Source organism: Oryctolagus cuniculus, chromosome 8 (assembly GCF_964237555.1).
Source record: "Oryctolagus cuniculus chromosome 8, mOryCun1.1, whole genome shotgun sequence".
In the NCBI taxonomy this organism is placed as follows: domain Eukaryota; kingdom Metazoa; phylum Chordata; class Mammalia; order Lagomorpha; family Leporidae; genus Oryctolagus; species Oryctolagus cuniculus.
This window is the reverse complement of record NC_091439.1, coordinates 131,035,466-131,060,785: the sequence shown is the minus strand read 5'-3', so window position 1 is coordinate 131,060,785 and position 25,320 is coordinate 131,035,466. Positions and strand designations below refer to the sequence as shown.

Genomic DNA, 25,320 nt, shown 5'->3' with positions numbered 1-25,320 from the left:
CCGTGTAGTCCGGCGGGCCACCAGGAGAATCTGACCCAGTGTCCTGGATGGGCCAGTTCCCAGTCGTGCGCTCGTGGCCCAGACCAGACCCGGGCTGGTGTGTGGAGCCAGCCACGCGGGCCCGTCTGTCCTCCGTGCCCTGAGTGGGCGCAGATGAGAGAGGGCGCGGTTGCTCCGTCCGCTTTTCTCCCCTCTCGCCCCCGTGCGGGGAGCCGTCCAGCGGGGCCTGGCTGGACTGAGCCCGTGCCGGACACGGTGCTCAGTTGCCGTCCTGGAGGGCCCAGAGGATTGCTCGAGGTGTGCCCACCAGGCCCCTCCCCTGAGACAGGGGCCTGGCTGGGTGCCGTCAGGTTCTTTCTTGGCTGCCCCTGGAACCCGGAGGTGGCCCTTGCCTGGTTCCTGGATCCTTTCACTTCCCCTTCCTCGTCGCCTTGCCGTGTGGAAGGGAAGGGCCGCTCTTAGCCCGCCAGCCCTGGCCAAGGAGGGGAACCCACTTGGAGGGTGGGGTGGCACCAAGGCCTTGCGCGGCCCAACGCACAAGGGGGGACGGCGCGCCCTCGCCCTGGCCCCGGTGCCACCCGTTTCCCTTGGTCGGGATTCTTTGTGGCCTAGGCAGGCAGGCGCCCATGCTGTCTCCGCACTGACCTAGGCACCCACCCACATGAGGCGTCGGGAGGTGTGGGGCCGGGAGAACATTTCTCTGCCTGGTTTCCTAGGCGGAGGCAGGTGTGTTGTCGGCAAAGACCCTCACTCAGGCCAAGTGTGTGATGTCTCTTCTTCTTCCGCAGACGCCGAGCCCGGCACCCGGGAACCTGTTCCGGACGTGCCGCTCCCAACCATGACTCCCAGCACCGAGGCTGACCACGACCACGACCACGACCACGACCACGACCACGGTAGGGGCCCGTGTGCCTTGTGTCCTCTGCCCCTGGGAGCCCGCTGGGCTGCCGGGGCTCCTTGAGCGAGAACGGGCTTTCCTATTGCCTCCGGGACCGGGAAGGTGTCGCCATGCGATTCCTTGTCCCGAAACGCTGGCCTGTGCTCTGGAGCTGCGGGGACGTCCTCGGGGCTCTGCCCGGGAAGGATGTGCTCCCTGGGGAGAGAGGGGCCATGGTGCGAGTCAGGCGCTCCGAGACGGGGCCGTGTGTCCTCCCGGGTTCTCTGGTTGGCTGCACGCTGCCTGGGCCTGTGCGCAGGTTGTCCGTTTCTCTGCGTGGTGGTCTGCTAAGCCGTGCGGGAGGGGCGTAGGCTTCCCCGCCCCCCACGTCTGCTCCCGCCATGACCCCGGGGGTCTGGTGCAGCACGCCCAGCCCGCATGCCTGGCGTTGCCACGGAGGCTGCGAGTGCAGAAGCCTCATGGGACCCGGCGTGGAGTGCCCCACTGCCCCTGGTGGCCCAGTGTGCGCAGCGGACTTAGGCGCGGGCACGCTGGGCTCCGCGAGGATGGTGCTCTGTGCCTCTGCCTCTCCTGAGACGTCCTTGCCTTCCTCTTGGCGTTGGCTGGTCTCCGAGCTCCCGGGACAGCGTCCAGGAGGCGTGGCCGCTGCCTGAGGACAAGTCCTCGATGTGCCCTCTGACGCTGGCACGAGCGTGTTCTGGACCCGTGCCGTGCCCCCAGGCAGCTGGGGAGTTGTCTGCCGTGTAGTCCGGCGGGCCACCAGGAGAATCTGACCCAGTGTCCTGGATGGGCCAGTTCCCAGTCGTGCGCTCGTGGCCCAGACCAGACCCGGGCTGGTGTGTGGAGCCAGCCACGCGGGCCCGTCTGTCCTCCGTGCCCTGAGTGGGCGCAGATGAGAGAGGGCGCGGTTGCTCCGTCCGCTTTTCTCCCCTCTCGCCCCCGTGCGGGGAGCCGTCCAGCGGGGCCTGGCTGGACTGAGCCCGTGCCGGACACGGTGCTCAGTTGCCGTCCTGGAGGGCCCAGAGGATTGCTCGAGGTGTGCCCACCAGGCCCCTCCCCTGAGACAGGGGGCTGGCTGGGTGCCGTCAGGCTCTTTCTTGGCTGCCCCTGGAACCCGGAGGTGGCCCTTGCCTGGTTCCTGGATCCTTTCACTTCCCCTTCCTCGTCGCCTTGCCATGTGGAAGGGAAGGGCCGCTCTTAGCCCGCCAGCCCTGGCCAAGGAGGGGAACCCACTTGGAGGGTGGGGTGGCACCAAGGCCTTGCGCGGCCCAACGCACAAGGGGGGACGGCGGGCCCTCGCCCTGGCCCCGGTGCCACCAGTTTCCCTTGGTCGGGATTCTTTGTGGCCTAGGCAGGCAGGCGCCCATGCTGTCTCCGCACTGACCTAGGCACCCACCCACATGAGGCGTCGGGAGGTGTGGGGCCGGGAGAACATTTCTCTGCCTGGTTTCCTAGGCGGAGGCAGGTGTGTTGTCGGCAAAGACCCTCACTCAGGCCAAGTGTGTGATGTCTCTTCTTCTTCCGCAGACGCCGAGCCCGGCACCCGGGAACCTGTTCCGGACGTGCCGCTCCCAACCATGACTCCCAGCACCGAGGCTGACCACGACCACGACCACGACCACGACCACGACCACGGTAGGGGCCCGTGTGCCTTGTGTCCTCTGCCCCTGGGAGCCCGCTGGGCTGCCGGGGCTCCTTGAGCGAGAACGGGCTTTCCTATTGCCTCCGGGACCGGGAAGGTGTCGCCATGCGATTCCTTGTCCCGAAACGCTGGCCTGTGCTCTGGAGCTGCGGGGACGTCCTCGGGGCTCTGCCCGGGAAGGATGTGCTCCCTGGGGAGAGAGGGGCCGCGGTGCGAGTCAGGCGCTCCGAGACGGGGCCGTGTGTCCTCCCGGGTTCTCTGGTTGGCTGCACGCTGCCTGGGCCTGTGCGCAGGTTGTCCGTTTCTCTGCGTGGTGGTCTGCTAAGCCGTGCGGGAGGGGCGTAGGCTTCCCCGCCCCCCACGTCTGCTCCCGCCATGACCCCGGGGGTCTGGTGCAGCACGCCCAGCCCGCATGCCTGGCGTTGCCACAGAGGCTGCGAGTGCAGAAGCCTCATGGGACCCGGCGTGGAGTGCCCCACTGCCCCTGGTGGCCCAGTGTGCGCAGCGGACTTAGGCGCGGGCACGCTGGGCTCCGCGAGGGTGGTGCTCTGTGCCTCTGCCTCTCCTGAGACGTCCTTGCCTTCCTCTTGGCGTTGGCTGGTCTCCGAGCTCCCGGGACAGCGTCCAGGAGGCGTGGCCACTGCCTGAGGACAAGTCCTCGATGTGCCCTCTGACGCTGGCACGAGCGTGTTCTGGACCCGTGCCGTGCCCCCAGGCAGCTGGGGAGTTGTCTGCCGTGTAGTCCGGCGGGCCACCAGGAGAATCTGACCCAGTGTCCTGGATGGGCCAGTTCCCCGTCGTGCGCTCGTGGCCCAGACCGGACCCGGGCTGGTGTGTGGAGCCAGCCACGCGGGCCCGTCTGTCCTCCGTGCCCTGAGTGGGCGCAGATGAGAGAGGGCGCGGTTGCTCCGTCCGCTTTTCTCCCCTCTCGCCCCCGTGCGGGGAGCCGTCCAGCGGGGCCTGGCTGGACTGAGCCCGTGCCGGACACGGTGCTCAGTTGCCGTCCTGGAGGGCCCAGAGGATTGCTCGAGGTGTGCCCACCAGGCCCCTCCCCTGAGACAGGGGCCTGGCTGGGTGCCGTCAGGCTCTTTCTTGGCTCCCCCTGGAACCCGGAGGTGGCCCTTGCCTGGTTCCTGGATCCTTTCACTTCCCCTTCCTCGTCGCCTTGCCGTGTGGAAGGGAAGGGCCGCTCTTAGCCCGCCAGCCCTGGCCAAGGAGGGGAACCCACTTGGAGGGTGGGGTGGCACCAAGGCCTTGCGCGGCCCAACGCACAAGGGGGGACGGCGGGCCCTCGCCCTGGCCCCGGTGCCACCCGTTTCCCTTGGTCGGGATTCTTTGTGGCCTAGGCAGGCAGGCGCCCATGCTGTCTCCGCACTGACCTAGGCACCCACCCACATGAGGCGTCGGGAGGTGTGGGGCCGGGAGAACATTTCTCTGCCTGGTTTCCTAGGCGGAGGCAGGTGTGTTGTCGGCAAAGACCCTCACTCAGGCCAAGTGTGTGATGTCTCTTCTTCCGCAGACGCCGAGCCCGGCACCCGGGAACCTGTTCCGGACGTGCCGCTCCCAACCATGACTCCCAGCACCGAGGCTGACCACGACCACGACCACGACCACGACCACGACCACGACCACGGTAGGGGCCCGTGTGCCTTGTGTCCTCTGCCCCTGGGAGCCCGCTGGGCTGCCGGGGCTCCTTGAGCGAGAACGGGCTTTCCTATTGCCTCCGGGACCGGGAAGGTGTCGCCATGCGATTCCTTGTCCCGAAACGCTGGCCTGTGCTCTGGAGCTGCGGGGACGTCCTCGTGGCTCTGCCTGGGAAGGATGTGCTCCCTGGGGAGAGAGGGGCCGCGGTGCGAGTCAGGCGCTCCGAGACGGGGCCGTGTGTCCTCCCGGGTTCTCTGGTTGGCTGCACGCTGCCTGGGCCTGTGCGCAGGTTGTCCGTTTCTCTGCGTGGTGGTCTGCTAAGCCGTGCGGGAGGGGCGTAGGCTTCCCCGCCCCCCACGTCTGCTCCCGCCATGACCCCGGGGGTCTGGTGCAGCACGCCCAGCCCGCATGCCTGGCATTGCCACGGAGGCTGCGAGTGCAGAAGCCTCATGGGACCCGGCGTGGAGTGCCCCACTGCCCCTGGTGGCCCAGTGTGCGCAGCGGACTTAGGCGCGGGCACGCTGGGCTCCGCGAGGATGGTGCTCTGTGCCTCTGCCTCTCCTGAGACGTCCTTGCCTTCCTCTTGGCGTTGGCTGGTCTCCGAGCTCCCGGGACAGCGTCCAGGAGGCGTGGCCGCTGCCTGAGGACAAGTCCTCGATGTGCCCTCTGACGCTGGCACGAACGTGTTCTGGACCCGTGCCGTGCCCCCAGGCAGCTGGGGAGTTGTCTGCCGTGTAGTCCGGCGGGCCACCAGGAGAATCTGACCCAGTGTCCTGGATGGGCCAGTTCCCAGTCGTGCGCTCGTGGCCCAGACCAGACCCGGGCTGGTGTGTGGAGCCAGCCACGCGGGCCCGTCTGTCCTCCGTGCCCTGAGTGGGCGCAGATGAGAGAGGGCGCGGTTGCTCCGTCCGCTTTTCTCCCCTCTCGCCCCCGTGCGGGGAGCCGTCCAGCGGGGCCTGGCTGGACTGAGCCCGTGCCGGACACGGTGCTCAGTTGCCGTCCTGGAGGGCCCAGAGGATTGCTCGAGGTGTGCCCACCAGGCCCCTGCCCTGAGACAGGGGGCTGGCTGGGTGCCGTCAGGCTCTTTCTTGGCTGCCCCTGGAACCCGGAGGTGGCCCTTGCCTGGTTCCTGGATCCTTTCACTTCCCCTTCCTCGTCGCCTTGCCGTGTGGAAGGGAAGGGCCGCTCTTAGCCCGCCAGCCCTGGCCAAGGAGGGGAACCCACTTGGAGGGTGGGGTGGCACCAAGGCCTTGCGCGGCCCAACGCACAAGGGGGGACGGCGGGCCCTCGCCCTGGCCCCGGTGCCACCCGTTTCCCTTGGTCGGGATTCTTTGTGGCCTAGGCAGGCAGGCGCCCATGCTGTCTCCGCACTGACCTAGGCACCCACCCACATGAGGCGTCGGGAGGTGTGGGGCCGGGAGAACATTTCTCTGCCTGGTTTCCTAGGCGGAGGCAGGTGTGTTGTCGGCAAAGACCCTCACTCAGGCCAAGTGTGTGATGTCTCTTCTTCTTCCGCAGACGCCGAGCCCGGCACCCGGGAACCTGTTCCGGACGTGCCGCTCCCAACCATGACTCCCAGCACCGAGGCTGACCACGACCACGACCACGACCACGACCACGCCCACGCCCACGACCACGACCACGGTAGGGGCCCGTGTGCCTTGTGTCCTCTGCCCCTGGGAGCCCGCTGGGCTGCCGGGGCTCCTTGAGCGAGAACGGGCTTTCCTATTGCCTCCGGGACCGGGAAGGTGTCGCCATGCGATTCCTTGTCCCGAAACGCTGGCCTGTGCTCTGGAGCTGCGGGGACGTCCTCGGGGCTCTGCCCGGGAAGGATGTGCTCCCTGGGGAGAGAGGGGCCGCGGTGCGAGTCAGGCGCTCCGAGACGGGGCCGTGTGTCCTCCCGGGTTCTCTGGTTGGCTGCACGCTGCCTGGGCCTGTCCGCAGGTTGTCCGTTTCTCTGCGTGGTGGTCTGCTAAGCCGTGCGGGAGGGGCGTAGGCTTCCCCGCCCCCCACGTCTGCTCCCGCCATGACCCCGGGGGTCTGGTGCAGCACGCCCAGCCCGCATGCCTGGCGTTGCCATGGAGGCTGCGAGTGCAGAAGCCTCATGGGACCCAGCGTGGAGTGCCCCACTGCCCCTGGTGGCCCAGTGTGCGCAGCGGACTTAGGCGCGGGCACGCTGGGCTCCGCGAGGATGGTGCTCTGTGCCTCTGCCTCTCCTGAGACGTCCTTGCCTTCCTCTTGGCGTTGGCTGGTCTCCGAGCTCCCGGGACAGCGTCCAGGAGGCGTGGCCGCTGCCTGAGGACAAGTCCTCGATGTGCCCTCTGACGCTGGCACGAGCGTGTTCTGGACCCGTGCCGTGCCCCCAGGCAGCTGGGGAGTTGTCTGCCGTGTAGTCCGGCGGGCCACCAGGAGAATCTGACCCAGTGTCCTGGATGGGCCAGTTCCCAGTCGTGCGCTCGTGGCCCAGACCAGACCCGGGCTGGTGTGTGGAGCCAGCCACGCGGGCCCGTCTGTCCTCCGTGCCCTGAGTGGGCGCAGATGAGAGAGGGCGCGGTTGCTCCGTCCGCTTTTCTCCCCTCTCGCCCCCGTGCGGGGAGCCGTCCAGCGGGGCCTGGCTGGACTGAGCCCGTGCCGGACACGGTGCTCAGTTGCCGTCCTGGAGGGCCCAGAGGATTGCTCGAGGTGTGCCCACCAGGCCCCTCCCCTGAGACAGGGGGCTGGCTGGGTGCCGTCAGGTTCTTTCTTGGCTGCCCCTGGAACCCGGAGGTGGCCCTTGCCTGGTTCCTGGATCCTTTCACTTCCCCTTCCTCGTCGCCTTGCCGTGTGGAAGGGAAGGGCCGCTCTTAGCCCGCCAGCCCTGGCCAAGGAGGGGAACCCACTTGGAGGGTGGGGTGGCACCAAGGCCTTGCGCGGCCCAACGCACAAGGGGGGACGGCGCGCCCTCGCCCTGGCCCCGGTGCCACCCGTTTCCCTTGGTCGGGATTCTTTGTGGCCTAGGCAGGCAGGCGCCCATGCTGTCTCCGCACTGACCTAGGCACCCACCCACATGAGGCGTCGGGAGGTGTGGGGCCGGGAGAACATTTCTCTGCCTGGTTTCCTAGGCGGAGGCAGGTGTGTTGTCGGCAAAGACCCTCACTCAGGCCAAGTGTGTGATGTCTCTTCTTCTTCCGCAGACGCCGAGCCCGGCACCCGGTAACCTGTTCCGGACGTGCCGCTCCCAACCATGACTCCCAGCACCGAGGCTGACCACGACCACGACCACGACCACGACCACGACCACGACCACGACCACGGTAGGGGCCCGTGTGCCTTGTGTCCTCTGCCCCTGGGAGCCCGCTGGGCTGCCGGGGCTCCTTTAGTGAGAACGGGCTTTCCTATTGCCTCCGGGACCGGGAAGCTTCTGGAAAGTTCTTCGTTACCAGAAGGTGTCCTGTGACCTAGGATTTCTCTCTCTTTTGCTTACATATATCTTTCATTTTTTCCTCCAGTGTTTTAGCTGTCTTTAACGCTGCTTTTTCCGTCTCTTTTGCTTCGATTTTCTTCAGCTTCCTTAAAGGCTTCCTTTTTTTTTTTTTTTTTTTTTTGTCTCTGAGTGTTACAGTTTTCTCTCTCTCTCTGTGCCCAATTTGCCTTTGCACTGTAATATGTACTTTGTTTCCTGTAATTTGCCATGATTTAGGACATTTTTCTCAGTGACCTCTTTCTGTGAATCCAAGATTTTCTGTTTCATTCTGGTTTTTTGTAGGTTCTGTGGTCTCTGTAATCTTGTTACAGATCGTTGTCCCCAAACTTGTAGCGCCCTCATTTGAACTTAGGAACAATCTGTTTGGCTCATGTGTGGTTTGTGCTTTAGAGTTACTGCTGTTGTTCCTTTTTGTCGTGACATTTTTGTGGTGGAGTGTTATTCCTAAGTGTCTCCTTTTTCTGAAAATATGTCTGTGTTTTCTACCTGTTTTGGAATCTTCATCCTTCTGCTTAACATGGATGCGTTTCTTCAGTGTAGAAGTGCTCGTGTGCAAGTCGTGTCCTCCATGACTGCCTTTTGTCCTCGTGAGTCCTATCATTGGCTGAACACTGCTGCATAACGACTCGGCATTTTTGAATGTTCGCAGAGCCTTTTAGTTTTTCTTCCTTACTCTTTAGTTAGGAAGTTATTTTTTGTTACTCTATACTAATGCTGAATGAAATCTGTCTTCTCAGTCACTCAGTTCAGTATGCCTGGATCCTTCCATGGATGAAATAATAGCAGAACTCTAATCAAGTGTCAAGTCTTCTCGCTGAACCTAATGCTCCAGTGTGCAGTGGAGCCAACCTGCACCTATATTTGCATGTTTTTCCATTCCTGTGTTCCCCATTCGAACATTTGTAAATATAGTAGAAAATTTTTCAGATATTGTCTGAGATGGTACCAAACTAAAAAACACTCTTGGACCACCTGTGACTTTACTTGTCTCCCAGGTAGACACCATTTGTGCCATTTGTATGTTACCAGATCTCTCATTACATCTTTCTCTATTCTTTGGCTGTCTGGAATTGTCTTTGCAATTAGGAGTATCAAGATATGTCCCTGGACAGAAAGAAAACCTTTAAGAATGAGTGGAGCGCAGGAAATGATTTTACTCTAGCTGTTTGAAATCCATGAGCCATTTCCCTTAATGCATGTTTGCATGTACAGGAACATGAGTCAGAATTGTCAGGAACATCCATTGTGAGTGTGTTCATCTCTGTGTTTCAGAAATACTGATTTTATTCCTCTCTGATGTGAAAAATCACCGAGGACTTATTTTCTTTCCCTTACCGAAAGACCTGATGATTACATGGGAATCTGACATTTAGGATGGTCTGATAACTGATCAAACTCCAAATGTGTCCAATGATGCTAGCACCAGTCTCCCTTTGGGTACACTTCTGTTCTAACCTCTGTTCTCTTGAGCACTTGATGTGCTCAAATACCAGAATGCCTTACAAGTTCCTTTGATATTCTCTGCTGATCCTTTCTCTGAACACTAGGGGTTGCTTTTTCCATTTTTCCTTTGTGTTTCTTAGGTTGCTGGAAACCTTTGATGTTCTGGCCTGGAAGGATAGAGTTCCTAGGTACAACATTGCCCCTGGGGCACATTTACTGAGACAGCCAGTTTGCTTCCTGTGGCTCTACACTCAGTATGCGCTTCCCAAGATCACAAAGATGTTCAGTTTCTCTCTCCTTATGCTTTTGCAGCTGTTTATGGTCACTGCAATGCTTGGTACACAAGTTCTATACCACCGCGTGCCACACACTTTTTTCCTTGTAGTATTCTAGCTTTGCATTTGGTACTTCTGATATGTAGTTGATTCTTAGTTTATGATGTCTCAGAAACCTCCAGAAAGTGTTGATTTTGAGTGCCATTTGCTGGGATGTCAAATCATTGATTTGCTTGTAATAGCAGGTTGAGTGTGTTTTCTCAACCTATCCGAAGACACTTTTAGGTATATCTGCAGCGGAGTCAATCTAACCAACTTGGAAATCCTAACCATTGCCACACATATACCTGGTCCAAATCCTCCATGCGAAGAGAAGGGCATGCCTGAGCTTGGCATGTGTCAACCGTGTCATTTGTATTCTGTCTATTGCTTTACTGAAGAGTCGGCATGGTTGCTTAGTAGCTTGTCGCATCCTATCTACATTTCTGGAGCCCTCCATGAAGGATAAACTTGCCTAAATATTTGCATGACTTTGTCATGTTGAATTTAAGTCTTCAGTTGCTGTCCAGGAGGGACCGGATTCCTGATGGAGTTATCCATGTGGCTCCTGTACTAGGACAGTGGGTTGTGCATCATATTGTTCTTTCGTGGCTCCCACTGGGACATGGAGAGAGCACTTTCTGAATTACTGGATCCTTTCTTTTCATCTATGACTGTTGTCTCATTTTCTCCAAGTGGAAGGGAAATTCTTTAAACTCAAATGATTGCCAAGGACATAAACCTCTAAGAATGATTTTCAACTTGCCAGTTGTTTTTCTCTCAAAACATGACAACATCTCCCCATTTTCTCCTAATTTGGATTTTTGTAGACTTACCCTTGTTATGTCTCAGAAAACTTGTGCACATCCACATTATGAGAATGTGTTGTTTGGGTTGGAGATCACTTCTGTTCCTGCTTTCTGACATGGAGTTGGATCTGCATCTGAAAATCTGCTTAGGCAACTTTTGTTTTTTCTTCCACAGGAAGTATGATAGTCTCACTGGAGTCAGACCCAGAATCAGGCGTGGTGACTGAGCAGAGCCTTCCAGTGGCAAATGATACCATGCCTCAGCTCAGTAGGGGTCCATATGTTTTATGTCCTCTGATCTATGAGATGCTGAAGATTTCATGTGGCATAAGTTCTGAGAACTCCTCTTCAGTATGTCTGCCATGCTTTCAAGATAATGCTGAGAGCTGCTTTTCCCAGAACGTTTGGCTATGTTTTCTTAATGTTCCTGAAACCTTTAGTTTCTGTCACGGAAGGACGTACTTCCTCGATAGAGATTTGCCCACGTGACACCTGTACAAGACCGTCATGTGGAAGCGCATCATCTCTCACTGGCCAACAGCTGCACATTCTATGGGCACTTTGCAAGTTACCAGAAACTTGGCGATTGTCTATCTTTACCCCTTTGCTATAGCCTAAGGTCATCTGATGCTTTGTTCTCAGCTGCTGTTCAAATACAAATAAAACATCTTGAAGAAATTTAAAATAGGAATTGTTTAACAACTCTCCTATCTATCTGTTTTGTTCTCATGCATTTTCCTTTACTTCTGTTTTGGGGTACCATAAAGTTCATGACAATCATCATTATGAATTAAACATGGTGGGATGTAAAATAATTTATTTTACACCATGTGCGTATTGATATGGGTCTGTTTTCTGAAAACATCATTAGACAGCCTTAGTTCTTTCCATCAACAGAATAAGTAACACCACAATGGAAATCCAATCAGTGTCAAGGTGTGTGACTGACCATGATCTTCACTGTGTGAATATTCAGCCTGAATCTAGAGTGGGACCACACTTTCCTTTTGCACTTTATCTTCTTAGTTACTGAAAAGCACTTTGGTGTATTTCCTTAGGATTTCTTCTTACTTCCATACAGTTTCTTTAAGTTTACACAAAGAATCCATTTTCAAAATGTTCATGTGACCACTAACTTGACTCGGTCTCTTCGGTGGTTCTCCAGGAAGGATGGAATTGCTCGGCAGAGATTGTCCTTGAGGGCTCTAATCTAAGGCAAAGCTTTTGTTTCATGTTGTTCTCTGTGTGGCTCCCAGCAGAACACGGAATGGGCACTTTCCAAGTTACCGTATCCTTTCCTTTTGTCTATACCTGGCTTTTTCTTTATTGAGGGGTGTTTGCAATTGGTAAGTCACAAACGATATTTAAGGATAAAAATAAGGAATCTAAGGATATATTTGAAATTGGCATTTTTGTTGCTGAATTATTATGAGCCGCTTTCTCATTGTACCTATCTTTATAAACCTATGTCTGGCCGGCGCCGCAGCTCACTAGGCTAATCCTCCGCCTTGCAGCGCCGGCACACCGGGTTCTAGTCCCATTCGGGGTGCCGGATTCTGTCCCGGTTGTCCCTCTTCCAGGCCAGCTCTCTGCTGTGGCTAGGGAAGGGAGTGCAGTGGAGGATGGCCCAAGTCCTTGGGCCCTGCACCCCATGGGAGACCAGGAGAAGTACCTGGCTCCTGCCATAGGATCAGCGAGGTGCGCCGGCCGCAGCAGCCATTGGAGGGTGAACCAACGGTAAGGGAAGACCTTTCTCTACCTCTCTCTCACTGTCCACTCTGCCTTTCAAAAATAAATAAATAAATAAATAAATAAAAAAATAAAAATAAACCTATGTTTATCTTGTGTCAGAAAACTCATGAAAATCCACATTATGAGCATGTATTTCTATGGGTTCAAATAATGTTTTCCTGTTGTCAGTTGATAAAATGATTGTGTTCTGAAAATATCCTAAGAAAACTTTTGATTTACCTTCCACAGGTGATTTAATGCTACCCTGGAGTACGAATCAGTGTAAGGTATGATGACAGAGTAAAAACAATTTTCAGTGGCAGCTGAAGCCTTCTGTCCTCTGCATTCTGAGTTACTGAGAGTTCAGTTAGCATCATTCCTTAGTATTTTTCTTCATTTCTATGCACTTCCTTTAACCTAACACTAGGGACTACTTTTCAAAAATATCTGTTTGAGTTTTCTCACTTTGCTTGAAAACCTTAGTTTCCTCACAGGAAGGAGTACTTTAGTAGAGAATTGTCATTGAGGTATCTAAACTAAGACTAGTGTTTTGCTTCTTGTTTTTCTATCATTTGTTTGCTGGAGTACACTGAGTGGGAATGTTCCAACTTGCCAGTTGCTTTCATTTTTTTCCATCCTTTTCCTTTGGCTTTACCAAGGGGTAGTGTAACGGTCAGTACACAATGCATTCAAAGGCAAAAATTAAACAATGTAAGAAGGAAGTTAGCATGAGGACTTGTTTTGCTCCCCCAGATTGTTAAACCTGTGCATCAAGTTTTCATTCATTGTATTTACATAAACTTACCTCTTAGAAGCCTCATGAAGTCCACATCATGGGTGTATTATGTTTCAGTATATTTTTTCTTTTACTGTTGCTCCATGTTGAAATGAATATGTTGTCTTCAAATATACTAAGATAACTCCTGGTTTTTCTTCAACATAAGAAATTTCCCCCACCACTCCAAACCAGAACAGTGTCACGTATATTCACTGACCAAAATCCTCCAGTGGTAGAAGGTGAGAAGTCTGACCTTCTATGGGACCACCCGTGTCTACTGTACTCTGTCTTCTGAGTTACTGGAGAGCACAGTTGACATGATCCCTTAGGATATTTTTTCCCGATAAACTTCATTTCACCTCACAGTATGAACTACGTTTTCTAGAATGCTTGTGCATGTTTTCTAATGTTGTTTGACATCCTCAGTTTCTGTGCATGAAGAATGGACGGAATTCCTGGGTAGAGAATTGCCCAAGAGGCACCTAAAATAAGAAAAGTGTTTTGCATTGTTACTCTATCGTTGCCTCACAGTTGCACGCTGCATGGACACTTTTCGTGTTACCAGATAGTATCAGTATCTCCTTACGCCTTTGCCATAATGCAGGGTAATTTCAGTGCTTTCTACACAAATAGTGTTCAAAGGTAAAATAAGACACCTAAAAATGAATCCAGAACATATATTTTCCTTAGCTTTTCTACATGAAGTCTCAGAAACCTCATGAAAATCCCCATTGTAAGTGTAGGATGCTGGTATTTAAAGTAATTTGTTATTACTATCTGATACTGAGATGAGTCTCTTATGAAAATGTTTTAAGAGAGCTTTATTTTTTTCTGCAGTGGAATGAATGACACTCCAGGGGAAGCCCACCCAGTGTCAAATATGGTGACTGACAAAAATCTTCCACTGGGAGAGGATATCAGGCCTAACCTTGCAGTGGGCCTACTGATGTTTTCTCTCCTCTTTTTCTTACTTATTATGAGGACAGCTGGCCTGATTCCTTGGGGTTTTCTCTATTTTAAAAATTTTTTAAATTTATTTGAGAGGTAGAATTACAGACAGTGAGAGACAGAGAAAGGTCTTCCATCTGTTGGTTCACTCCCCAAATGACCACACTAGCCAGAGCTGCACCGGTCCAAAGCCAGCAGACAAGAGCTTCTTCCAGGCCTTCCACATGGGTGCAGGGGCTAGAGTACTTGGGCCAACTTCTACTGCTTTCCCAGGCCATGGTGGAGGGCTGGACCAGAAGAGAAGCAACTGGGACTAGGACCGGTACCTATATGAGATGCTGGCGCCGCAGGTGGAGGGTTAACCTACTGTGCCAAAGCACCAGGATTTTATCTTTCTGTACAAATCTTTTAACTTTACACTAAGAATTATTGTGCAGAAATGTTTGTAGAAGTTTTCTAACTTGGCTTGGACTCTTCAGATCCTGTGCAGGAAGCATGGAGTTCCTTGCCAGGGAATTTCCCGTGGGGCACTTAACCTCATCTACTCCATTTTGTATTCCTCCTATTCTATCCTTGACTCCTAGAGAAACACCAAATGGGCACTTTCCAAGTTACCAGACCTTTGATTTTTATCATAATCTTTTTGTCTTCTGAAAGAGTAGTTGCGATTGTTAAGATACAAATAATAGTCAAGGATAAAAGGAGAAAAAAACTAAAAATGAATTTAAACAAGAATTTTGTTCTAAAATTATTAAACTATGAGCTTTTTTTCATTATCCATACTTTAAGAAACTGATTTTAATGATGTATCAGAAAACTCATTCAAGTCCACAATAGGAGCCAATTTGCTTGGATTTCAAATTTTTTTGCTGCCATCAGATGGTTGAGATGGGTCTGCTGTCTGAAATATCTTGACAACTTTTGTTTGTCATTCAACAGGTGCTTTGATGCTACCGCTGCTGTTGACACAATACCAGGTAGGGTGAATGGCCAAAATCTCGAAATGGCACAGGATGCCACGCCTGAGCCTAGATGGGCCCACCTATGTCTTCTGTCCTCTGCATTCCAAGTGGCTGGAAAACTGAGTTAGGATCTCTTTTTCTTAAGATTTTCTTTTCTTTTCTCTGTATTTTACTTAACATAAGACTAAGGACTACTGTTTCAAAATGTTTGTTTTTAAACTTTGCTTGAAATATCTTCAGTTTCTTCCCCTGGTGGGTGAACTTCCTTGGTAGAGAATTGCCCATGAGGCCCATAAACTAAGACTACATAGTCTTCATGTTTTCTTCACACTTGTTGGCAGTACAACACTGAATTCACATTTTCCAAGCTACAAGTTTGTTTCATTTTTTTCTTTGCCTTCATTAAAAGTAGTTCTAATGCTGCAAGACAATTTGGTATTCAAAGACAAAAACTAAAATATAAGAATCAAGGTACAATAGGAAGTTGTTTTGGTCCAACAAAGCATTTACGCTAGGTATCAATTTGCTCATCAGTTGTATCTTTTCATAAGCTTATCTCTAAGCTGTCTCAGAAACCTCCTGAAATCCACACCATGAGTGTATCATGCTCTCACCTAACATTATTTTTCCTGCTCCCTGGTGTTTCTTCAGCAGAACAAATTACCCTGCTACTGCAGACCAGACCAGTGTCCAGTATAATGACCGAGTGAATTCTCCAGCCGGAGAGGATGCCAAGCCTGCGCTTGGTATGGGCCCACCCAGTGCACTGTCCTCTGACTTCTGAGTTACAGAAGAGCACAGTTACCATGACTGCTTAGGGTTTTTTCCCCATGCACTTCATTTAACCTCACAGGAAGGACTGCTTGCACAAGTTTTCTGTTTTTGCTTGACACATTCAGTTTCTGTCCAAGAATGGATGGAATTCCTGAGTAGAGAATTGCCCAAGAGGCACCTACACCAAGACAACCATTGTGCATCAAGTGGTTCCATGTGTGTTCGCAGTTGCACACTGAATGGACACTTTCCAAACTACCAGGTCCTTTCAGTTTACCTGCCCTTATTCTTTTGCTTCATCAGGGGTTAATTCCAATGCTTTGTACACAAAGAGTATTCAAAGATAAAGGTAAATCTTCTAAAAATGAAGAGTGGGGATTTGTTGGGTTCAGAAAGTATAATATCTATGTTTTTTCATAACACATATTTTCCTTAAATTGTTTGCATGAAGTCTCAGAAACCTCATGAAAACACTCCTTTATGAGTGTGTGACACTTGGCTTTAAAGTACTTTTTTTGCCACTCTCTCTCTCATACTGAGTTTACTTTATGAATATGTCCTAAGAAAACTTAGGTTTTATCTTCAGTGAAATAAATAATGCCACTCCTGGAATCTGACCCCATGTCAAGTAGGGCGATTGACCGGAATCCTGCATTGGAAGAGGATTCCAGGGCACAGCTGTGTCCTCTGTCCGCTGTTACTCAAGAGCTCCATTGGCATGGTATCTCAGGGCTTCCTCTTAACTTCTCCTCAGTAGTGCCAGCAAGCACTCTGCAAACCTAGGTTATTATTGGCAAAAGGCAATTTTTTTACAGGGTGAAGTTTGGTTCATAACCTGGAAACATGTATTATCAGTTCCTTCTCATGTGTGTCTTTTGGTTTAATGATGTTTACCTCATTTCTTAGGGGAAATCTTGAGGGCAGTTCTTTAATCAGGAATTGGGATATCTCCCGAGTCTGAGAATATTATTTCACTTTTTATTTCGACAGAAATGGAACCATCTCATCATATCTGGTGCTTTGGAACAACAGTAATCGACCCTATAAAGCAAGCTGCAAAACTCACATCTAGTAGGGGGCCGCCCAACTCTCCAAAATGAATCATTTTATTTCATTCAGTGGTAGCATATTCACAGCTGGACATCACTAATTTCCCTACACTCTACCATGAAGCTAAGAGTGTTTTTAGAAAAAAAATTGACAGATTTTTCTTTCTGTCCAGAAATAAACAAATTGGCTTGCAACTGACTTCAAAGGAGTCATGTTTTCTGACTGTGTGGAAATCATGTTGTACACTTCACACTTCACAAACTTATTCAAAAAGGAATATGGAATGATCAGATTCCAAAATTTCAGCTCAACCCATTTCAGTCTTGAATTTCCAATTCCATTGTTCAAGGGGACATGCAACAGTTACTATAAAATCAGTATTTAAGAATACAGTGAAATATATAAAAACAGAATGAAAATATGAGCTGATATTGGCACAAAAAATTTAAACCCACACATAGTTTTTTTCATGATAGCATTTTCATACATTTTTTTTTCATCATGAAGTCACAGAAAGTTCATGAAAGCTCATATTCTAAAATCTCATCAAAATTTGATAAAGATGCATACCATAAAATCCTTTGAATGGATTTAAAATCGTGTTCATACCAAATCACATTTTAATTCTATTTTTTTGAGTTTTTTAAAGATTTATTTATTTACTTGAAAATCAGAGTTACACAGAGAGAGGAGAGGCAGAGAGAGGTCTTCCATCTGGTGGTTTGCTCCCCAATTGGCTGCAATGGCCGGAGCTGTGCTGATCTGAAGCCAGGAGCTTTTCCTGTGTCTCCCACGCAGGTGCAGGGCCCAAGCACTTGGGCCATCTTCTACTGCTTTCCCAGGCCATGGTGGAGAGCTGGATCAAAAGTGGAGCAGCCAGGTCTTGAACTGGTGCCCATTTGGGATGCTGGCACTTCAGGCCAGGGCGTTAACCCATTGGATCACAGTGCCAGTCCCTATGTTTTTTGAGTTTTATGTTCTCATTTTTCATTTTGAGGGGCTTTTGTTCTTTTTTTATCTTTTTATTTTTTGTTTTGTAATTATTCATTTTTTTCTATTTTGACATTTATGTTTTTATACCGTTTATGAAATGGTTGATGTCTCCTGGACAAATAACTATTTTCAATATTCTGGATATCCTGAAGATGATGTTCATTATACCATATATTACTTTTATAAGAATCTTCAGAAAATCATACATTAATAATGAAATATTATAACTTGAAGACATAAAGAACATAAGTGATTCTCAGTTCCCACCCACTTTTAAAAGAGAGTAAGCTCAGTTACCTGACTGTAGAGTGCCATGATCACACTCCACTAATTTGTTATGTAGGAAAATTTGGCATTATACTGTGTCCAGAGCAAAACGTGAATCATAGCATCTTTCCATATATGTCTTCTCGATTTTAATTCCTATCTTATTTTCATCAATGCGAAGTCATTTAGGAAAAATTCAGTACTACAGTCCTTCAATGATGCCCATAAACCTTCAATATGCAAATCACATTCCAGGACTCAATGGGAATTTTCAGAACATCTGAGCTCCATCAACAATTTTGTAAGCAAAATCATCTGAAATATTCTTAAGTCACCATAAATTCTCTGATTGATTAGTGCATCCAAGGGTGGGAATGGACCTAGTAAAGGTGGTAAGATGGCTTTGGGGTTGATGCTTTTTAAAATGATTGGCTAAAGTATAGGGTCTGAGCCGCTTGGGTGTAGGTGGCAAACCGCAGGGTTTCGGGATGTCATCAAGCACCTTAACTGCCTGAAAAGACACCTGGAACTTTAGGCATTTCCCTGCTATCTGCTGATTGGCTGTTGCTAGGGGAGTTTATCGCAAGGGAAGTTTATTCTCTTTTCAGGAGCTTTTGGCTTAGGGTTCAGGCCCGAGTTACGAGATGGAGGCCTACTCTAAAATAGCTGCACCTTGATCCAGGCTCAGGTCTCTCATTGGAAATCTCTATTGTTTTAAACATATTTTACTGATGGCCCATATTAGTGAATCTGTAAATCCAGTGAATGATGTAAAATCTTGTTCTCACACGCAGAGCACATTACTTTGCTTAGTTTATAGAAGACATACCCAGTGATCTGTGCACTTCTATCTTTGTTCACCTAAAGAATTACGCTGTGACTTCTTGGCTTCGATAGTCATTTGTACATGATTAAGGCTTTGAGGGAGGCCCAGCTCAGTTGGGTCATTCTTCTGGTCTCACTGGGTCACTCGGGGGCCAGAAGACAACTGTGTATTTCTCAGCTTCCTTTGATTGCTACATAGCCATATACCAGGGGGGAGATTGGAAATCTTTTCTCACACAAATTTCATAAAGTTTTCCTATATTGCAGCTCCATCTGATTATTCCCTATTACAGATAAACACCTGGGCTCACTAGACCTTGGCTCCTATATTTTTTCCACTACCTGGAATTACACTGGTGCTTTCAGTATTCTCTGGAAAATTTTAAATTCTGTGGTAAATGATCATGTTTTGTGGTAGTTCTATTCTGCTTAATGCCCACTAAAATGTACAGGCAGCTCTTCATATCCTGTGGTTTCAGCCAAATCCAGAAAGAGAATATAAGATGCAAAGTTTCTCATTATCATTATTCTCTGAAGTATAAGTTCCATTCCTTACAGAACAGTTAATTTGTAGGAGGTAGTGTAGGAGATGTAGAGGTCACTTAAAAAGGATATGTGAGGGTGGCATAAATTATATGCAAATACAGTTCTACTTGATATTGGGGTAGGAGCATCTGTGGATTTTGTTATCTTTTGGGATCATGGAATCAATTCCCCACAGATGCTGAGGGACAGCTATCTATGGGGGAATGAAGATGTGCATAGTCCTTGGAATAAAAGGATTTCATATGTGTTGGTAATATCTTTACATTTGAAAATTGGAGAGATAAGAGAGCACATATGGGATTTCAGAGGGTAGCAGTAAGACATCCATTTGATGCATGATGTTTTAGATTAATTGCAGCATTATTTTGAAATTCTGAAATACATGAAGCATTTCCATTCATGATGCTAAAGTGGAGGATACTAATGGGATCTCTTCTCATTAGAGATGACTGCATGGTTGTGTGAAAAATCTGAGACATCAACAATTGCAGGATAAAAGGGACAAAAATATATGCCTTCACAATGCATCTAGGTTTTGAATCAGGAAAGAAATACCCTAAAGTCAATCCTTCCAGTTGCAAAAGAAGGGACAGAAAAGGAGGTAAAGAAAATCTGAGATTCAAGGAATTTGTCAATTGCAACTCATGGGCACGATTCTTGCTATAGGGAAACAGTTAATAGTTTTCTCTCAGCACTCACACAGTAGAGACTTGAGGAAAGTAACTTACATCTTCATTTTGGAGAAAGATCCTAGGGCCTGAACAACTGTAAAAGGGCACAACTCTTGTACTGACTTACAATGACTAGAAGGCAATGAGTTTTTCAGTTTATCATCTTTATGGTAGCTGTGAGAAAGATAGTATAATCAGCAGTCTATGCTTAGTGATGTGATAAGATTAAACATTTCCATCAACAAAATAAAGGCCCTTGGGATGAATTATGCTATTCCGGAAAGAAAACACACCCATGCTACCAGCACCGAAATTCTGAATCCATGTATACAAGGTTTACTCATGAACATATATCTTTAAAAAAAAAACTGCATGGATTTCAAAATTATTTGCCCTAAGGAATTCATTTCCATGAGCTTTTTGAAGTACCCTTGTATTTACACAAGCACATTCATTCACTTCCTGATCCACACAAGCACCGTGTTAAAATTTGGGGAATGGATGATATATTAGTAAAAAAACAACGTCTTTACAGAGCAGTGGGCAATGTCTTGGATATTTTTCTTCAGCTCCTTCCATGCTAGGCAAATGAGCCAGTATTCTGAAGATCTGTAGTAGATAGTGACCCTCTTTTCTAATTTTTGTTTTGTGTTGTACTTGTCTGCAGCCCGAGTGATGGTAAGAAGAAATTAGCAGAGACTGAAATTGGTAATCCTTTCATGAGTCTTGAAGGGTGCAACACAGAAAAAAAGGCATGGGTTGGTGATGCAGGAGGGATGATGCGGGACCTGTGAAGATGGAGTAGCCAGACCTCGGGCAGTAATGGTGCTGCCTGTGGGCAAGAGGCTGCCAAGCCAGGCCCCTGCACTGGCACCATAGGGATTGCCTCTTGCATCCTGAGCCAGGGCAGTCCCGTGCCTTACAGGGGGAGGTTGGGAGCCAGGAGCCTTGCAGGGACAGAGCCCAGGTCCCATTAGGGCACTGCATGCCTGGCACCCGCCACCAGAGGGCAGAGTTGCAGTGCCATGCCCCAGGTTGGGCCAACACTCTGGCCTGGGCAGTACACTCTTTTGGGTCCACTCTGCGACCTGGATCTTGGCCAAACAGGATTGCAATGACCTGGCCACCTGGGCAAGCAGGGCGGAGGCGCAGTGAGGCAGGGAGAGCTGTGTATGCCAGTTGAGCCCCAGTTGAGGCTGCAGTCCAGAATCCACCACCCCCCTTCTCCCAAGCCCAAGGGTCTGTGGAGCACGGCTGAAACCTTGCAGTGCTGGCACCTGGACGATAGCCTGGACAATAGGTTTTAGTGCTCTTCCCGGCTGTGACCAGCTTTGGTCCTCAGGTAACCCCTCCACTGCTGCCACTGCCATCAGCCCTCTCTGGAGCCACAGGATCAATATTGTCTTCTTGACCTGTAGCAGCAACAGAGGGCGCCTCTGCCACCCCTGGTCGACCCTTCCCTCATGATGGTGGCCGCTCCCTCCTGTCCTGTACCTACATGTCTCCCCCCCCACCCCGGCTGGCCACACATCTTGGCCGCATCCCAGGGTCTGCCCTGTCATCCCCAGGGTTCAACTTGATGGGCATCTGCACCCCATGTGTGTGCTGAACAGAGAGAACACCTTGCCTAGAGTGGTCATGCCCCCGGCACTGGGAGGACACTGCCACAATTTTTAATGGAGCCTGGACTGTGGGAGCAGCCCCTGTTTTCTCCATGGGGATGCCCTGCAACGTTGACCAAGGCTACTGAGACTGCCGACAAGGTGAGGGCCTCCGGTCAGCGGTGGTGGCAGGTTGGGGCTGCCGGGAGGCCAGCCTGTCATGGGTGGGCGTGGGGGTGTCTTGGAGAGGGACAGATGAGGGGCTCGGATTTGTCCTGAGGGGTGTGATGGGGCTGCCAAAGAGTTATGAGTAAACTGTACAGGTACTGTGATTTCAAGTTAGCACAGCTGCTTGATTGTGGAGTTGTCAGAGGTGACAGTTTCTATGCAAGGTGCTGGACTGTGGATTCCAGGATATGGTTTTTCTTCTGGTCACTAAGAGTGTATGGAGTGTATGCAGTGGAGGGTGGCCCAAGTGCTTGGGCTCCTGCACCCGCATGGGAGACCAGGAGGAAGCACCTGGCTCCTGGCTTTGGATCGGCATAGCACTGGCTGTAGTGGCCATTAGGGGAGTGAACCAATGGAAGGAAGACCTTTCTGTCTCTCTCTGTCTATAACACCACCTGTCAAATTTAAAAAAAGAACAATGATTTAGTGTCTACTGACTCCCACCATTTTGAGCATCTTTATGCTTTGTGCCATAGGTTTCCATAGGCCCATCAGCAGGGAGCAGGGTTGGAAGTGGAACAGCAGGGACTCAAGCTGGTGCCCACAGGTGGCAGCTTTATCCATGTGTCACAGTGCCAGTCCTAATTACTGATGTTATCAGTGTATGTTTTTTAAAAGATTTATTATTTATTTGAAAGGCAGAGTTACAGAGAGGCAGAGAGAGAGACAGACAGAGGTATAGAGAGATCTTCCATCCTCTGGTTCACTCCCCAGATGGCCGCAATGGCCAGAGCTGCACCGATCTAAAGCCAGGAGCCAGGAGCTTCTTCTGGGTCTCCCATGCTGGTGCAGGGGACCAAGGACTTGGGCCATCTTTTACTGCTTTCCTAGGCCAAAGCGGAGCCAGATCAGAAGTGGAGCAGCCGGGACTTGAACCAGCACCCATATGGGATGCCAGCACTGCAGGTGGAGGCTTTAGCCACTGCACCACAGCGCTGGCCCCATCAATGCTGAATTGACTTTTAGGCATTAGCAGGTGGGCAGATCATAAAGAATGCTGATTTGATGATTTTCCTTTGAGGAATAGGAAGTGTAAAATCTTTGGATGTGGGGAAAGTGTCTCCCTTTACATCCATACCTACCTGTACTTAGTATATACCAAGTTGATCTCCTGTATATAAAGATAATGGAAAATGAATCTTGATGAAGAATGGGATGGGAGAGGGAGTGGGAGATGGGGTGGTTGTGGGTGGGAGCGATGTTGTGAGGGGAGGGTCCGCTGTAATCCAAAAGTTGTACTTTCAAAATTTAGTTATTAAAGTTTAAAAAAATGAAAAATAACACTTGCTATGATACATAAAGAGAGCAAGAATACTCAAGTAGACCTATGAACTACAGTGTGTTTGCTAATCTTGATTGATGAGGGAATGTGCACTACTATTCTGTAGATGAAAATCAGGTAAGTCAGTGATACTGCTTATATCATCTCTCAATAGTCCATTAAAATATTACACAGTAAAGCAGAGCCACGCAGGTTTATTGTGTAAGGACTTGATATTTTAGATATATTCCAGCTGTTCACGATTTGCTTGATGGTAGCTGTAGCCATGGAGACAACTGTAGAGATTACCATGCTAATCAGATTAATGCTTAATCTTTATAAAATTCACTATCAGTTTGTGTACATCAAAGCTTATCTCTAAAATTATGACCTTAGATGAGCTAAAAGCAGAGCCCATCTGTAGGTGATTTTACTAATTGGTTTCTGGGTCTTGTTAGCAAATGCTAGATTTAAGAATTTTAAATGAGCTGGCTCTTTTGACATTGCACACAAATTGGAAAAACAATAATATTGAATATGCTAGTCCAGAAAATTGGCATTGGAAGAATCTTTAAGTATCTAAACTTCTTGGTTCCCACATTAGAAGGCAGAAACTTTCAGAGACTTGTAGCTCAGAGAGACTTCTAGCTGAGTCCAAATCAGAATCTCAGGTTCGCTGGGCCTCATAACATTTTGTTGCTCAAGTCCACACAGACGCACTTTTATGTCTGTGGTACATGCCCATTTTCTTCAAATCAGCGACAACTTTTAAAGGTATGTCAGGGATAAAATGATTGCCACAAGTGAACTCGAGTTCTGAACCGATGTTTGATTTTCTTGAAATTCAGGTGGTCCTCTGTGCTGCTTTTTCACATTCGTCTTTATTATTTCATCTTTCAAGGTGCAATTGTTTTGATGTGAAACTTTGCCTAATAAATATAATCTATATCACCAAAATTCTGAGCAAAAGGAATAACAAAACATGACAATTTCTGGACTGTGCCCCATTCCCATTTATTGGAGCACTTTCCATTGCTGTGGAGATGAAGAACATACACTGTTTTGTGAGAAAGACGTCTGACAGGGTGGGTCGTGTCCTCACAGATAGCAGCTGCTGTCACATGCAGTTTTTCCTATGGTGAGACTGTTTTTTCTTGTTTTATTTTCATTGTGCCTTAAACATGATTTCAGATTATAAATATTTCCTTAAAGAATTTAAATACAGACATAAGCTGAAATTTTTCTATTGTCAAAACTTCAGTATGAATACATCTAACAAAGTGAATTTGGTTTGATTTTTAAACAGTGTCTCATTTTAACATGTTGCATGAATTGCTTATAGAAATAAATCTTACATTTGGTAAAGTGAATTATACGTTGTTTGATATACTGTATGTGAAATACAAGTATGTGATTACTTAATACTTAATAAAAAATACCTAATATTTAATAATAAACTACTTAATACTTAATAATACAATACTTAATAATAAAATAATAAATACTTAATACTCAATAATGGAGAAGGACAGAGACATCCTAGTACAGGAAGCTCATAGAACCCCCAATAAACATGACCAAAAGATATCCTCACCATGACACGTGGTAATTAAACTTACCACAGTGAAACATAAAAAAAGATCCTAAAATGTGCAAGAGAGAAACGTCAGATTACTCTCAGAGGATCTCCAATCAGACTCACAGCAGACTTCTCATCAGAAACACTACATGCTAGGAGGGAATGTCGAGACATAACACAGGTGCTAAGAGAGAAAAATTGCCAGCCCAGAATATTATATCCTGCCAAGCTCTCATTTGTGAATGAAGGTGAAATAAAGACCTTTCATAGCAAACAGAAATTGAAAGACTTTGTGGCCACTCATCCAGCCCTGCAAAAGATACTTAAAGATGTGCTACACTCAGAAACACAGAAACACGGCCATCAATATGAAAGAAGGGAAAGGAAGAACACCTACCAGTAAAAGAGCATGGGAAGCTCAAAGCATATACTAGAAAATATTTCTGGGAAAATGGCAGGGCAAAGTCACTACATATCAATAGTCACATTGAACATTAATGGTCTGAATTCTTCAGTTAGAAGACACCGTTTGGCTGACTGGCTCAAAGAACACAACCCAACTATTTGTTGCCTACAAGAAACACATCTCTCTAACAAAGAGGCATGCAGACTGAAAGTGAAAGGTTGGAAAAAGATATTCCATGCCAACAGAAACCAAAAAAAAAGCAGGTGTAGCCATATTAATATCAGACAAAATAAACTTTAATACAAAACTGTTAAGAGAGACAAAGAGGGACACTATATAATGATTAAGGGTTCAATTCAACAGGAAGATGTAACTATTATAAATGTATATGCATCTAATTACAGGGCACCGGTCTATTTAAAAGATATGTTAAGGGACTTAAAGGGAGATTTAGATTCCAATACAATAGTACTGGGGGACTTCAATA

The 25,320-nt window shown here is 49.0% G+C and overlaps 1 long non-coding RNA gene across 3 annotated transcripts; it reads left to right on the top strand.

Moving 5' to 3' along the window:
* Positions 1 to 2,419: 2,419 nt before the first annotated feature.
* LOC138843416 (uncharacterized) lies at positions 2,420 to 16,654 on the top strand. 3 transcript variants are annotated; one of them, XR_011378113.1, is made up of 4 exons: positions 2,420 to 2,533; positions 12,194 to 12,231; positions 14,610 to 14,647; positions 16,397 to 16,654. It is a non-coding gene; the product is annotated as an uncharacterized lncRNA (long non-coding RNA). The 3 variants fall into 3 exon arrangements; XR_011378112.1 differs by lacking the exon at positions 2,420 to 2,533 and having other exon boundaries at positions 12,035 to 12,231; XR_011378111.1 differs by lacking the exons at positions 2,420 to 2,533; positions 12,194 to 12,231 and having other exon boundaries at positions 12,241 to 14,647.
* Positions 16,655 to 25,320: the final 8,666 nt, after the last annotated feature.